A 16,309-nucleotide genomic window follows, 5' to 3' on the forward strand; every position below is an offset into this window, starting at 1 on the left:
AAACCACAGTGAAAACCATGAAGGTATACAAAATTTATAGAACAGCTAAACGTACAATGGGCTACCTATTCTTTAATATATGTATTTATAAAAGGCGAATGAGTAAAATATCTTCCTTCATGTTGCTGATATTAAAGAACTAGATTGAGCCCTTATAGAAGTGTTCTTCAGTTTGACAATTCTTGTATCAATGCTCAAACTTATTTTATTTCTGTTGGTATGAAAAGGATCTTCCCCATTAATAAGAAAAAAACATTTTTCATTTGGGTCCTAGGACTTAGTAAACTCCAGCTGACTGTTTTGACTGTAGTAAGGCACAACAAGGGCAGCCCCTGGCACAGCAGTTTAGCGCCACCTGCAGCCGAGAACGTGATCCTGGAGACCGGGAATCGAGTCCCACATCGGGCTCCCTGCATGGAGCCTGCTTCTCCCTCTGCCTGTGTCTCTGCATCTCTCTCTAGCTGTGTCTCTATGAATAAATAAATTTAAAAAAAAAAACTTTTTTTAAAAAAAGTAAGGCACAACAAATATACTGGAAGATTTGCCAAACAGAAAAAGCTTTACATTCACCTACGTTCTATATTTTAGAGCTATGATTTTTATAGTCATTTGCTGACTTCCTTGATAAAGGGTGATTTTGATAAAGGTGAGATTTGATAGTATTTTTTCATTTATTTTTATTACCCACTACACTATAAAAAATATTCAATTTTAATAAATTCTTTTAAAATTTTAAATAAATTCTTAAATACATATGGGATTTAAAAAAAATCATCTAACTGAGGCTGAAAACATCTATCATTATTTGTAAATTTAAAGAGCGGGATTTGGGAGCACTGGGTAGCTCAGTGATTGAGTGCCTTCTGCTCAGGTTGTGATCCCAGGGTCCTGGGATCAAGTCCTGCAAAGGGCTCCCCATAGGGAGTAATCTTCTCCCTCTGCCTGTGTCTCTGCTTCTCTCTGTGTCTCTCATGAATAAATAAATAAAATCTTTAAAAAAATAAAAATAAAAAATATAGAGTGGGATATGTACTTGTGAAAAAAGAGAAAAGCCCAACATGAAACATTCCACAATTAATGTTTAAGCTAATCCAAAATTCTATGTCAGCCAGTCTGTGGAGTTACAATGAGCATTTGTAAACAAGAAAGCTGGTTTTTAAATACTGCCTAGAAGGTTACCACCTCTCAGCTTTATCTATTTCTTTTTTTGAAAATTAGTAAAGTTTGGTATAATTTTTCTTTTTTTTATTAAGTTCCAATTTTTATTATAAATTTTATTATTTGTTAATTATTTTTAAGTTTTTACTTATTTTTTTAAAGAGTTTACTTTTAAGTAATCTCTACATCTAACATGGAGCTTGAACTCACAACCCTGATATTAAGAGTCATAGTCTCCACTCACTGAGCCAGTGAGGTGCCCCTAAGTTTTTATTCAAATTCTAGTTAGTTGGGGTGCCTGAGTGACACAGTTGATTAAGGATCTGACTCTTGGTTTTGGCTCAGGTTGTGATCTCAGGGTTATGAGATTGAGCCCAGCAACGAGCCTCATGTCAAGCCCTGCATTGGGCTCTGGGCTGAGTGTGGAGTCTGCTTGGGATTTGCTCTTCTCCCTCTGCTCGTCCCACTCATGCTTGCTCTCCATCTCTCTCTTTCAAACAAACAAACAAATAAATAAATAAATCTTTTAAAAAAAATTCCATGGGCAGCCCAGGTGGCTCAGCGGTTTAGCACCACCTTCAGCCCAGGGTGTGATCCTGGAGACCCGGGATCAAGTCCCACGTTGGGCTCCCTGCATGGAGCCTGCTTCTCCCTCTGCCTGCGTCTGTGCCTCTCTCTCTCTCTGTCTCTCATGAATAAATAAAATGTATAAATAAATAAATAAATAAATAAATAAATAAATAAATAAATAAATAAATTTTTAAAAAAATTCCAGTTACATGGTGTTATAGTAGTGCCTCTCAACTTTAAATTAAATTTAAATGAAGTTAAATTAAACCTTGTTAGATCTTTTTTAATTTCAGAAGGAATTAACATTATTCGACTATGTTTCATTTTCATCTTCATTTCTAATATTTCTAGTATCCTCAAACAAAAGGGTCTTCACTTTTCTCTATTCATTTTCAGCAGTAGAAATCCTCCCTTTCCTCATGACTAGGCTTTAAACCAAATATCATCATACCCCAAAGACAGATTACTAATTAGACACAAATCACAAGTTTGTTGGTAACTTGAAACACATAATGTGGCCTTTAATTTTTAAAAAGTACTTTATCACTAGGTGCACCTAAACATTAATGTTAACATTACTTATTGACATTCAAGGCCTGGGAGAATGGGAGGGGATGAGAATGGAAGAGGATGGCATCTTCTTGACATAGCCAAAGAGCCAATCTTGATGAGTCAGAAGAAATCAGTCTGTCATGGGCAACTTGTTCCAAAACACCCTCCCCTTCTGCCTCCAAATCAGAAATCCTAAGTTCTCAATGTCTGTGATCTTTGCTCCTTATACCTGATCTCAGTCAAGGGGTGTGCTTGCTTTTTTGTGCAGTTAAATATGGTACCTTCATCTTCAGTCCTTTAAAAAAAAAAAAAGGAAACAACTTTTGGACAATGACTCTATTATAAATGTTTATCTAAATATTACCAAAAAAAGTTTATCTAAATATTTAAAATTTTGTGTGCGCTACAGAGTTTATATTGGTAGCCAGATGTAACTTCTTCAGATTGTGAATAAATCTGATGATTTTACAGGGCTGCTAGTTAACAGAGTGTTTCCTCTTAGGCTTGTAGAGTCCTAGCTCCAGTAGTTGCTTGTTACTCTACAAATGTTCATCTATGCTCACCATGACTTTGGTGACAACAAAAGGAAAGTTTTTCCGGGCAGCCCAGGTGGCTCGGCAGTTTGGCGCCGCCTTCAGCCCAGGGTGTGATCCTGGAGACCTGGGATCGAGTCCCATGTTGGGCTCCCTGCGTGGAGCCTGCTTCTCCCTCTGCCTGTGTCTCTGCCTCTCTCTCGGTGTCTCTCATGAATAAATAAATAATCTTTAAAAAAAAAAAGGAAAGTTTTTCTAGTATTGCAGAGGCCACAAGAACAATTCTAGTTGTGATTTTTCAGTTTGCCATACTTAGTCAAGTTTTCCTTATTATTCTGTTGGCCTGAGTGGTGAGGTTAAAGCAGAAGTGGACCTTCTTTAAACATAACATCACTACCTCATGAGCAGAAAAAAATCAGGCCCAAAGAGTATAAGTCCTAGAAATTTGTTTCTAAGTAGATTCAGTCATGGTACTGGTGCCCCTGCCTAGAACCCTAGCCACCTGAGAAGCACTGGTCTTGACACTGCTAAATTAATTAAATGAGGTGGCTTTCATGTTTTAGCGGCCTATATAAGCAAATTAATCTAAGCATGCAAATGCCTCAAGATTATGAAATCAAAACCTAAGGACAGCCAAGCACAAATAGCCAACAGAGCCTTAAGCCAGTCAAATAATTTCTTTGCTTCTGCACTTTTCTCTATGCAGTCTTTTCTCCTGGCGCCTATTGCAGAATACTCCTAGCCACTTTTCATTTGGCACTGCTAGATGCAAATTGATTTTTTGCTCAAATAAACTCTGATAATTTGTAATGTGCATCATCTTCTCTCTTAACAACACCAAACACTGAGCGCCTTCAGACAGTGGCATTATTTCCCCCCCTGAACATTCAATTCAATGAGTGGGTGTGATTTTTGCTACTGTAGAATTCTGGCAAAAGGGAAAATAATAATCTTACATTCTCAATCTTACTGTGTTTTGCATTAGATTTTGTATTTTGTTCTTTTTTAAAAAAGATTTTGTTTATTCATGAGAGACACAGAGAGAGGTAGAGACACAGGCAGAGGGGACAAGCTGTCTCCCTGTGGGGAGACTAATGTAGGACTTGATCCCAGGACCCTGGGATCACGACCTGAGCCAAAGGCAGATGCTCAACCACTGAGCCACCCAGGTGCCCCTGCATTAGATTTTGATGTAACAGGCTGTTGTAGTGATAATTTTATTGAAACACCTGCACTGAAATTCACTTAGATTTATTTCTCATCAGATTCTATTCCAAATAAGAATTCTGCAAATCCAAGTGGATTACCAGTGTGTTACACACTTGTTATGGAATAACATTACACTGTGGATCTCTGGGTGGCTCAGAGGTTTGGCACCTGCCTTCAGCCCAGGGTGTGATCCTGGAGTCCCAGGATTGAGTCCCACATCGGGCTCCTTGCATGGGGCCTGCTTCTCCCTCTGCCTGTGTCTCTGCCTCTCTTTTTCTCTGGGTCTCTCATGAATAAATAAATAAAATATTTTAAAAAATAGAATAACATTACATATTTGGTCTACATCAAAAATAGTAAGCCTTGTTTGCCATCTAAAATATTTTAAAATGTTCTTTACATTAAAAATTTATGTTTTATTTGTAAACCTTTAGAGACTTTGTCTATTTTTCTAAGTTAAGTGCACTTTAAAAAGTGATATGTACTTGTGTAACTTCATCAGAATAAAATACATTATAAGAAAAAAATTTGCAATATAGGATTTGTTGAGAACAGGGCTATTACTGTTTTGCTAATGTGTGTGCTCCCCACATAATAATAAACATTTGCTGAAAAAAAGGAGTGAGTCTCTCTCAGATAACTTAGTAACTTGCAAAAAAAAAAAAATTTAGTAACTTACTGTTGGCCACTGAAGGGAAACAGAATTTGCCACCTCAAAAATATGCTTCTTTGGCATAAGGATTATTTGGGGCTGATTAATTTTGAAAAACTTCGGACACAAGAAAAACTGAAAACAGTAGAAGTTACCTTTTTGTGAGGGAAACTTCCTTTTATAAGGAGAATCTCCATTTTTTTAAATAGTTTAATGTATTTTAATAGCAAACTTACAGGAACAGCACAGAAGACAGACAACATTAAAAACATGTACTTGCATGTAGAACAAGTCAGAAAAGTATAGTGAATGGATGAAATCTATATGATAAAAATGCTACAAACACCATTTAGTTGCCATCAATAAGAAATTTACTTCTTGGGCAGCCCCAGTGGCACAGCGGTTTGGCGCCGCCTGCAGCCTGGGGTGTGATCCTGGAGGCCCCGGGATCGAGTCCCACATCGGGCTCCCTGCATGGAGCCTGCTTCTCCCTCTGCCTGTGTCTCTGCCTCTCAGTCTCTCTCTCTTTCTCTGAATTAAATCTTAAAAAAAGAAAGAAAGAAAAGAAAGAAAGAAAGAAAGAAAGAAAGAAAGAAAGAAAGAAAGAAAGAAAGAAAGAAAGAAAGAAAGAAAGAAAAAGAGAAAGAAAGAAATTAATTTACTTGTTTTAAAAAAATCCAAATGCTGGCATTGTCCAGAAAAATTTAACAGTTTTGTTTATAATTGTTATAAAGTTGAACTGCTGAAACGTGTTCACTGAAACATTTTGACTTGCATTAATGCTTTATGTCCCCGCATTTATATTAAAAATTCACACACAGGGATCCCTGGGTGGCGCAGCCGTTTGGCGCCTGCCTTTGGCTCAGGGCGCGATCCTGGAGACCTGGGATCGAATCCCATATCGGGCTCCCGGTGCATGGAGCCTGCTTCTCCCTCTGCCTGTGTCTCTGCCTCTCTCTCTCTCTCTGCGTGACTATCATAAATAAATAAATTAAAAAAAAAATTAAAAAAAAATAAATAAATAAAAATTCACACACAAATGAAAATGGAAAAACTGCCAATACCTGATGTCTGTCCCTTATTTTTCCACTTGCAATCATATACTTAGGTACCTTTTGACCCCATGGGGGGGGAAAAATCTAATGTTCGGAGAACTACCAATAACAGGAAGAAGAGAAAAAAAAATTTTTTTTTTTTTTTTAAGAATGAAATGTTTTCCATCATAGTGAATTCTTAAGCATGTTCTCCACCTATGCAGCGTGCTAGCTGGATGTCTTTTGGCATAATTGTGACACGTTTGGCATGGATAGCACATAGGCTGGTTTCTTCAAAGAGGCCCCCCAGATAGGCCTCACTTGCCTCCATTTTACCTGCAAAGCACCAATAGCTGCACTCTGGAAGCGCAGATCTGTTTTGAAGTCCTGAGCAATTTCTCGCACCAGACGCTGGAAAGGAAACTTGCAGATCAGAAGTTCAGTGGACTTCTGATAACGTCTAATTTCACGGAGTGCCACAGTACCAGGCCTGTAATGATGAGGTTTCTTCACCCCTCCAGTAGAGGGCGCACTCTTGCCAGCGGCTTTTGTAGCCAGTTGCATCCTCTGTGCTTTACCACCGGTCGATTTGCGGGCAGTTTGCTTTGTAGGAGCCATGGTACAGAGACCTCCTTACTTAACCCCCCTTCTCCTTTGGCTGGAGCTTGGCGAGCTAAGGAGCTGTTGGCAAGCGACTGGGAACACAATTCGAATCTCCATTTGTTAAGGGTGTTCTCTTCTCTGTATTGCTAGAAGAGGATGACTCTGAATCTCTAGGAATCTGTCAGTGGAGAAGGCTAAGACCTATATTTGCATAACAATGTTACCTGTTTACTGTGCTTTTCCTGGTGACCTCTCTTAACTGGCTCCCCCATTCCCCAACATCTTTTGTCTTTAGCTGGAAATAGTATTTAAGGTGGTGGCTCTGGCCATTTTAGGGAGTTACTCCGTTTTCCTGGGTCTCTTCCAGGTATACAGGAGGTATACGTGTTACTAAACTTCTGTTTTTCTTCTATCAATCTTTTATTATGGGGGATCTCAGGCAAGAACATAGAAGGGTAGGGGGAAAATTATTTTCCTTGACTGTATCACTCAGCTTTGGGAAATCTTGCTTTAAGAACCATTAACTTTTGGATACTCTTTTTTTAAAGATTTTATTTAAGAGAGAGAGAGAGAGTGAGCACTTGAGCATGAGGGGGAAGTTAGAGGGGCAGAAGGGGAAGAGGTGGGAGAGGGACAAGCAGACTTAGCCCTGAGCACAGAGCCCGACTTGGGGCTTGATCTCACCACCCTGAAATCAAGACCTCAGCCAAAATCAAGAGTTGGATGTTGAATGGAGTGAGCCACCCAGGTGTCACTTGGATCCCCTGTTTATATATCACACTGGGTCTGCTAGATATATAGAGCTGGGTCAGCCATCTTATAAGGATTCAAAAAGGAGAAAAAAGGTCAAATCAGCACATACCGGTTCTGATATTGTCAAGTTTCTGAATCAAAGTCAGCAGGCACATATATATTCAGACTTTATGTTATGAGAGAAAAATAAACATCTTTAAGTCATTGTAAGATGGTTCACAGCACTCCCGATGGACTCTTTCCCAAGTAAGAGCCACAACCTTTGTTCAGCTGCTCAAAAGGATAGAAGGAGTCTAGAAAACTAGTTTTGAACAACCATACATACCAGAGGTTTTAGGTGTCCAGGAATATATTCTGTTTCACATGGCGGTTGAGGAACTCGAGGGCTTTTTGCTCTGTGCTTCTACAATCAGGAGGCAGAGAGGGGGAAGGCAGACACAGGGATATTTTAGAGCAGTGCAGTCATTTGGAAAATCATTTAATTTCACTTGCTGCCAACCTCAGATAAAAGGCATATATACACAATCACCTAAGCCAGGAGTACTACTTAATATTTTTTTTTCTAACTTTAAATATTACCACTTATTATTATTGGTGGTGACCTCTGCATATTTGTATGAAAACACACAATGAAATATATTACTGGGATATTAAGTAACATTTTCTTATAAGGGACTTTAAATAAATTTAACATTTTAGTTTATCAATTATGTTATTTCTCTTCAGTTTTCAAGTATGATTAATCAAAACAATAATTTGTGATTTGTGATCATTATTTTTATTAATAGCAAAATTCTTAAAGTATTGAGAAAAATGATTTCCCAAAAAATAAATTTATTTAACTAATTTAAATGATTTCCCATGTTATATTAGGAAAAATAAAAAGAGGTAGAAAATAACTTTGAGGTTTTTAACATGAGCAACTCAGAGGATGAGTTCATATAATTAGAACTACCATAATAATTATGGAATATTATTGACAAAAAGGACTGCAATGATTTCCTCCCACTGTCCATCCCTTTGAGCATTTCCCTCTCACAGTATTTTTGTGCTTGCCTATGTGACTTGCCTTGGTTAATAGGACTATAGCAAATATGACATAAACGGAGACTTGAAAATTGCTTGTTCTCTTTTGCTGCTCTTGGGAACCCTATAATCACCACCATTGAACAAGCCCAAGTGTTCCTGGGGCTAGCTGGATGATGAGAGGCACATGGCCAAGTCATCCCCTGCCTCACCTGATGTAAAACCAACAACAACCAGACAAATGAATGAGACCTTCTAGTACTAACCAGAGAAAGTAAAGTTTAAGCTAAATCTGAGGAATGATAGCAGTAGCCTGCAGTTTCTTTGTGTCATGCAGTACCCAGTATCAAGCCAGGGCCTGTCAAAATGTGTATGCTGTGTCAGGCAACTAGTAGAGACCCTTCCTCAGGAAGATAATAGTTATAATTCCTGTACTACAAGGTTCTGGATCAGTCAGGTGAGCATCCGACCCTTGATTTCTGCAAGTCATGGTCTCGGGGCCCTGAGATTGAACCCCACATCCAGCTTCTCACTCTGTGTTTGGCTGGGAGTTAGCTTGGAATTCTCTCTTTGCTCCTCCCCCCTGTAAAATAAATAAATAAATCGTTTAAAAATAAATAAATAAAAGGTTCTGGGTAGATAACCTTTGGTCAAGTGGTCAGCTGGCACACAAAGTAATGTGTGCCATACTCCTGTGATAAACTGTATTTGGGTTTTGAATCTGTAGTAAGATGATAGTCCAAAATTCACTTAAAATTGAGGTACTATATTTATTCTTTAATAATAACATGGGCCCATGCTATAAAGAGTTAAACTTTAATTATGTATGAATTTGAACAATTCTTTTATCACAAACAATGAGCATGCAAAGGTCTATAAGTCAGGAGCACTCTTAAAATTAGGGCCAGATAATAGCTTCAGTGTTGTCAATTAGGTGGTTCCAAGTTTCTCTTAACTTTTAAAATCTTGGGGAAAGGGATCCCTGGGTGGCGCAGCGGTTTGGCGCCTGCCTTTGGCCCAGGGCGCGATCCTGGAGACCCGGGATCGAATCCCACATCAGGCTCCCGGTGCATGGAGCCTGCTTCTCCCTCTGCCTGTGTCTCTGCCCCTCTCTCTCTCTCTCTCTCTCTCTGTGACTATCATAAATAAATTAAAAAAAAAAAAAATCTTGGGGAAAAAAGCCCCAAGTGAAGGAGTCCTATAATTGGCAATATCTTAACACCTTTATTTATATGTCAAGATACCGAGTTGATACTGCAGATGTGAATAATTCCAAACAATACATGATTAACCTAACTTCCATACTTGTAAACTGGGAAAGGGAAGAGAAACTGATGTGGGATCATCATAACGTCATTAACTATTGAGTCTTTTAATAAACATTACAAATGGCAGGCAGCCCCTGTGGCGCAGCGGTTTAGCGCCGCAGCGGTTTAGCGCCGCCTGCAGTCTGGGGTGTGATCCTGGAGGCCCGGGATCGAGTCCCACGTCGGGCTCCCTGCATGTAGCCTGCTTCTCCCTCTGCCTGGGTCTCTGCCTCTCTCTCTCTCTCTCTCTCTCTCTCTCTCTCTCTCTCTCTCTATGAATAAATAAATAAAAATCTTTTAAAAAAAAGTTACAAATGGCTTGAAATATATGTGTGATACAAGAACACTAAGAAAAATACTGTCATCTCACTCCACTTCATCATCACATGCTTAACAAATCCCTTTTTTGTTTTTACATGGCCTTATTTATTCTAAATAGCCTCTTCTATGTTATCAAAAGTTTTTTTGTTGGTTTGTTTTTACTTTTGTCCTTTTTGCAAACCTTTCTGCTATTTCCCACCATATGTGACTAGTTGGACTATAATTTCTAGGAGGTCATCAGTAATAACTCCTTGGTATAATTTTAACATTCATCTGTGAATTCAACCATAACAAGTATTTTTAACTTTTATTTAATAAAATCACCACTTGACTTTCCTATCTTGTACCTCCTTTTTATTTTTCCCCTACTCCCTCACCCCCTTTTTAATCTTCACTCCATTTTAAATCCTTGCTGTTAGCTCCATGGTTGGGACATGCCAGATTAATAACTTTATAATCTTATTGGAAGGGATTGTGATTAATTTTGGTAGTTTGTATAATGGAGTTCCACCATTTTTATTTCCTCTTCTCTACATTTAATTTAGTTAGGGCATAAAGCTGTTGAAGAATTTTTCTTTCTTTCTCTCTTCCTTTGCCTCTGCAGCACTTAATACAATAATATGACTCCAGTAGGGGCTTAATAAATAGCTGTTGAGTAGTCAGATTTACTTCTTAATCCTAGTGATGTGTCTGGGCGCCTGAGTGACTCTGTCGGTTAAGCGTCTAACTTCAGCTCAGATCGATTTCCAGATCCTGGGATGGAGACCATGTCGGGGCTCTGCACTCAACAGGGACTCTGTTTCTACCTCTTCTTCTGCCCCCCCATCCCCTGCTCATGTTCTCTTTCTTTCTCAAATAAATAAATAAAATCTTTTCAAAAATCTTACTGATGTGTCCACATCCCTTCTTTTCCCTGACTTCTCAGTTCTCAATAAGTGTGGGTGACGAATATGACTGTGTATATATATATATTCATAATCTGCAAGGAGGTTTGTATAGGGGTGCTTTAGTTTCTATGTATTTTGTATCTATATATTACTGGCTGTAATTCCACAACCAGCAGATACTTCCTTAGAGATCCAGGCAGTATACCTTCCTCTTGCCATTTCTCATGCTTTTTCTGTGAATCCCCATCCCTTCCAGGGATGACTAACTGACTAACCTGTGTAGTCTTATCTGAGTCCATTTTACAAATGGTAAGAGATTTGTTGCTTTAGTGATGTGTGTAAATCAGTTCAGAACACATTCAAAACTGTGCCCAGGGGGTCCCTGGGTGATTCAGTCAGTTAAGTGTTCAACTCTTGATTTTGACTCAGGTCATAATCTCAGGGTCCTGACATTGAGCCCCACATCAGGCTCTGTGCTGAGCCGGAGCCTGCTTGAGATTCTCTCTCTCTCTCTCTCTTTCTCTCCCCCTCTCTGCCCCTACCCCTGCTTATACTCTGTCTTTCTCTTTCTCTCAAACAAACAAAAAACAAAAAACCCAAAACTGTGCCCAAATAATCAATGGAAAGGGTTAGCAAGGAAGAAAGCAAGCCTAGAAGGCATGAAATGCTTTTTTTAATTTTCTTCACTCCTTTTATAAATATATTTTTAAAATTTCACTTGAGGGATCCCTGGGTGGCGCAGCAGTTTGGCGCCTGCCTTTGGCCCGGGGCGCGATCCTGGAGACCCGGGATCGAATCCCACATCGGGCTCCCAGTGCATGGAGCCTGCTTCTCCCTCTGCCTATGTCTCTGCGCCTCTCTCTCTCTCTCTGTGACTATCATAAATAAATAAAAATTAAAAAAAATTTAAAATTTCACTTGAGACTTCTGTTTCCCTGGTTTATTTGGAAGTGTGGTATTTAGGGATCCCTGGGTGGCGCAGCGGTTTGGCGCCTGCCTTTGGCTCAGGGCGCGATCCTGGAGACCCAGGATCGAATCCCACGTCGGGCTCCCGGTGCATGGAGCCTGCTTCTCCCTCTGCCTGTGTCTCTGCCTCTCTCTCCCTCTCTGTATGACTATCATAAATAAATAAAAAATTAAAAAAAAAAAAAAAGGAAGTGTGGTATTTAAATTTCCAAATATAGGGCACCCCAGGTGGTTCAGCGGTTTAGCGCCTGCCTTCAGCCCCAGGGCGTGATCCTGGAGGCCCAGGATCGGTCCTGCATCAGGCTCCCTGCGGGAAGCCTGCTTCACCCTCTGCCTGTGTCTCTGCCTCTCTCTCTTTCTCTCTCTCTCTCTCTCTCTCTCTGTGTCTCTCATGAATAAATAAAATCTTTAAAAAATTTTTTTTAATTCCAAATGTAATAAATAAATAAATAAATAAATTTCCAAATGTTTGGAGATTTTCCTGTTAACTTCCTCTTAATAATTTCTTTTTTTTAAAGATTTTATTTATTTATTCATGAGACACACACACACACACACACAGAGAGAGAGAGAGAGAGAGAGAGAGAGAGAGAGAGAGAGGCTGAGACACAGGCAGAGGGAGAAGCAGGCTCCATGCAGGAGCCGGATGCAGGACTCGATCCTGGGTCTCCAGGATCGTGCTCTGGGCTGAAGGCAGGTGCTAAACCACTGAGCCACCCAGGGATCCCCTCTCTTAATAATTTCTGGTTTAATTCCACCCAGGGATCCCCTCTCTTAATAATTTCTGGTTTAATTCCATTACAGAGATTTCAGTTGTTTTAAATGTGCTAATGTCTTATTTATGACCCAAGATATGATCTATCTTAGTGAATATTCCTTGTGTACCTGAAGAGAATGTATATTCTGTTGTTGTTGGATAGAATGTTCTATAGATGTCGGGTGGATCTCACTGGTTGTTGATGATATTCAATCTTTCATATACTTGCTGATTCTTTATCTAGTGGTTTATCAATTACTGAAAGAGAGGTGTTGAAATCCTCAACTATAATTGTGATTTTTCTCTATTTCTCTTGCAGTTATATCAGTTTTTATGTATTTTATAGCCCTGGTGTTTGGTGTATACATATATGTAGGATTGCTACATTTGTGGTAGACTGATCCTTTTATCATTATATGATGTCCTACTTCATCCCTGGTGATTTTCTTTCCTCTGAAGTCTACTTTATCTGGCATTAGTATAGTCAGTCCTGCTTTCTTTTGATTAGTGTTTGTATGATATATCATTTTCCACCCTTCTAGTTTAACTGATTTATATGATTATATTTGAAGTGAATTTCTTGTAGATAGTGTATATTTAGGTTTCTGAGAGTTTTAATTATTGTTCTTTATTCTATTCATATTTCCTGTTCATAATCTCTCACACTCCTATTTTTGCATTATACGTTTTGTCCAATGATATAGCAGTTATCATACATTGTCTTATGTGTTTGAATTTGATTAGAGAGACAGACTCTTACATCTTTGAATCCCCTGTATACAAGAGAGGTAAATTTTGGTGATTTGAATTCAGTTTAGTACATTTTTCAATGAGCTACTGTCTATTACCTTTTAATGGTAAACTTTAAGTTTAAACTCCATTAAGGAAATGAGATTTTACATTTTAAATAGTCTCATCCTTAGTTTACTTGAAGAAGGCATATTGATATTTGGTTGCTATATGTAAAAATGTTTATGTAATAGATTTATTTATTTATTTTTAATGTAATAGATTTAGAATTTAATTCTGTCAAAAGATATCTTCTATCAGAGGCATATTCTGGAAATCTAGAACCTGGGGATTTAAATTTAAAAAAATACAACTAGAATATATCTGACATGAGAACTACTTGGGTGGATTAATGTAAGATATTAGATGACAAAGAAGTGTGGTTGGAGGGGTGCACCTGGGTGGCTCAGTCAATTAAGTGCCTGCCTTCAGCTCAGGTCATAATCTGGGGTCCTGGGATCAAGCCTTGTGTTGGGCTCCCTGCTCAACAGGGAATCTACTTGTCCCTCTGTCTCTTGCCCTGCCTGCCCTCAACACTCTTGCTTGCTCACTCTCTCTTGTACTCTTTCTCTCAAATAAATAAATAAAATCTTAAAAAAGAAAAAGAAAAAAGAAGTGTGGTTGGAGAGATGGGAAGAAGCAAGCGAAAACTACTTTCATGCCCATCCTCTGTAACATCAAATATTGTTATTCCCTAGTTTAATGTTTTTTTTTAACACATTTTTTTTTTAATTTAGGATAGTCATACAGAGAGAGAGAGAGAGAGGCAGAGACACAGGCAGAGGGAGAAGCAGGCTCCATGCACCGGGAGCCCGACGTGGGATTCGATCCCAGGTCTCCAGGATCGCGCCCTGGGCCAAAGGCAGGTGCCAAACCGCTGCGCCACCCAGGGATCCCCTCCCTAGTTTAATGTTAATGGTAACATTGCCCCTCACATATAAGTAGCAAAATATAGGGATTTCTGGTGTCATGCAAACAAAACAATATAATAGCCTCACTGATCAGAATTAATAATAATAATTTTCATGAATTATTATGTGGTAAAGTAGCAAGTACATGCCTCATATAAAGGCATTCTATTTAAAACATTTAAAAAATATTATGAAGGACATTTAAAACAAGCTAAGCCTTGTAGGACCTCCAGTTTAGTTACTTAACCTGGGAAAGAAAATTAGTGTGTCTTTATCATGTTCAAGTTTCCTTTTAGCCAACATTTAACTTTCACATTTTGAAGTCATATGGAATCCCTGTATATCAAATCATCACACGGGGGGATCCTCTAATAAACAGTGACTATAAAACATGATGGTCTGCCTCAGGGATTTTTGACCACTGGAATATTTAAATCAATAGGCAGATTAAAAAGGAGAGGGCAGCCCAGGTGGCTCAGGGGTTTAGCACTGCCTTTGGCCCAGGGCGTGATCCTGGGGACCTGGGATCGAGTCCCACATTGGGGTCCCTGCAAGGAGCCTGCTTCTCCCTCTGCCTGTGTCTCTGCCCCGCCCCCCCCCCATGTCTCTCATGAATAAATAAATAAAATCTTAAAAAAAAAGAAAAGATGCTTGAAGTGGCATGAAGAGAGAGAGTTGCATGAGAAAAATATGAAAGATGAGACTTGAGAGAACATTTCACAGGTTTTCCCATGGCTGCTTTTGTTCCCCAATGTGTCCTTTCTCATTATCTTTCAAAGTTGATTTATTGGTAAAAAAAAAAAATAATAATAATAATGCAGAGTTCATCTATTCTGCTACTCTCATAGTAGGCGGGGTTTTGTGTCTATTGACCTAAGGAACCTGTACTTAGCCAGTTTGTAAGTTAAACTATAAAGAATGTGAACCATGAGACCAAAGGGATAAAGGATTGTCATATAAAATTGCTCAGAAAGAAAGCTTACTACACATACCTTTATGAAGAATCTTAAATAATTATTCAAGCCTTCTTTATAGCACTTTGACACAATATTTAAAAACACTCCAGGGGCACCTGGGTGGCTCAGTCAGTTGGGTGTCAACTCTTGGTTTCCACTCAGGTCATGATCTTAGGGTCATGAGATTGAACCCCATGATGGGCTCTGTGCTCAGCAGGGAGTCTGCTTGGAGATTCTCTCCCTCTGCCCCTCATCCCACAAGCATGTACTCGTTCTCTCTCGTGTGCTCTCTCTAAAATAAATAAATAAATAAATAAATAAATAAATAAATAAATAAATAAATAAATCTTTTTTAAAAAAACACATTAGAACAACATTCACAAACACCACCACATTGGGCAGTAATTACTTATCATAATTTGATTGTTAAAGATTACCTTTTCTTTTTGTTTTTTAAAGATTGTTTATTTATTTATTCCTGAGAGACATAGAGAGAAGCAGAGACACAGGCAAAGGGAGAAGCAGGCTCCATGCTGGGAGCCTGAATGTGGGACTCGATCCCAGGACTCCAGGATCACACCCTGGGCCAAAGGCAGGCGCCAAACCACTGAGCCACCCAGGGATCCCCAAGATTACCTTTTCTTTTTTTTTTTTTAATTTTTTTTAAATTTTTTAATTTATTTATGATAGAGAGAGAGAGAGAGAGAGGCAGAGACACAGGCAGAGGGAGAAGCAGGCTCCATGCACCAGGAGCCCGATGTGGGATTCGATCCCAGGTCTCCAGGATCGCGCCCTGGGCCAAAGGCAGGCGCCAAACCGCTGCACCACCCAGGGATCCCAAGATTACCTTTTCTAAGCTCTAAAACATTTTTAACACTGTTTGAGAAGTTAGATAATTCCTCAAGATGTCAAAGTAGTTTCGTCTCAGAAAGATTTCAGTGTTTAACAGACCCAGGAGCCTATATATTTCCTAGTTCAAAAGAGGTCTAAGCATACCCAGATGTTTTCTCCTCTTCCTAAGACTATAAATGTTTTAGGCATGGTCAGAGACTTCAACTAAGGTGAATATTGAAAACCCCTCTAGTAAGAATAAAAGAAGAACAGAAAAAAATAAAATGAAAAGCATGTTACATCTGGTAAAAAGGAAAGGGAGAGTCAGGGAAGATATCATATTCACTAAACTTGGGAGTAAATGTCAAACTGATAGGAAATTGTTTTTTTTTTTTTTTTAAGTTTTTATTCATTTGGGATCCCTGGGTGGCGCAGCGGTTTGGCGCCTGCCTTTGGCCCAGGGCGTGATCCTGGAGACCGAGGATCGAATCCCA

The 16,309-nt window shown here is 39.0% G+C and overlaps 1 pseudogene; it reads right to left on the minus strand.

Moving 5' to 3' along the window:
- Positions 1-5,895: 5,895 nt before the first annotated feature.
- On the minus strand, positions 5,896-6,326 carry LOC129518198 (histone H3.3A-like; annotated as a pseudogene).
- Positions 6,327-16,309: the final 9,983 nt, after the last annotated feature.

The sequence above is a fragment of the Nyctereutes procyonoides genome, unplaced genomic scaffold (genome assembly GCF_905146905.1).
Source record: "Nyctereutes procyonoides isolate TBG_1078 unplaced genomic scaffold, NYPRO_anot_genome, whole genome shotgun sequence".
NCBI lineage: Eukaryota > Metazoa > Chordata > Mammalia > Carnivora > Canidae > Nyctereutes > Nyctereutes procyonoides.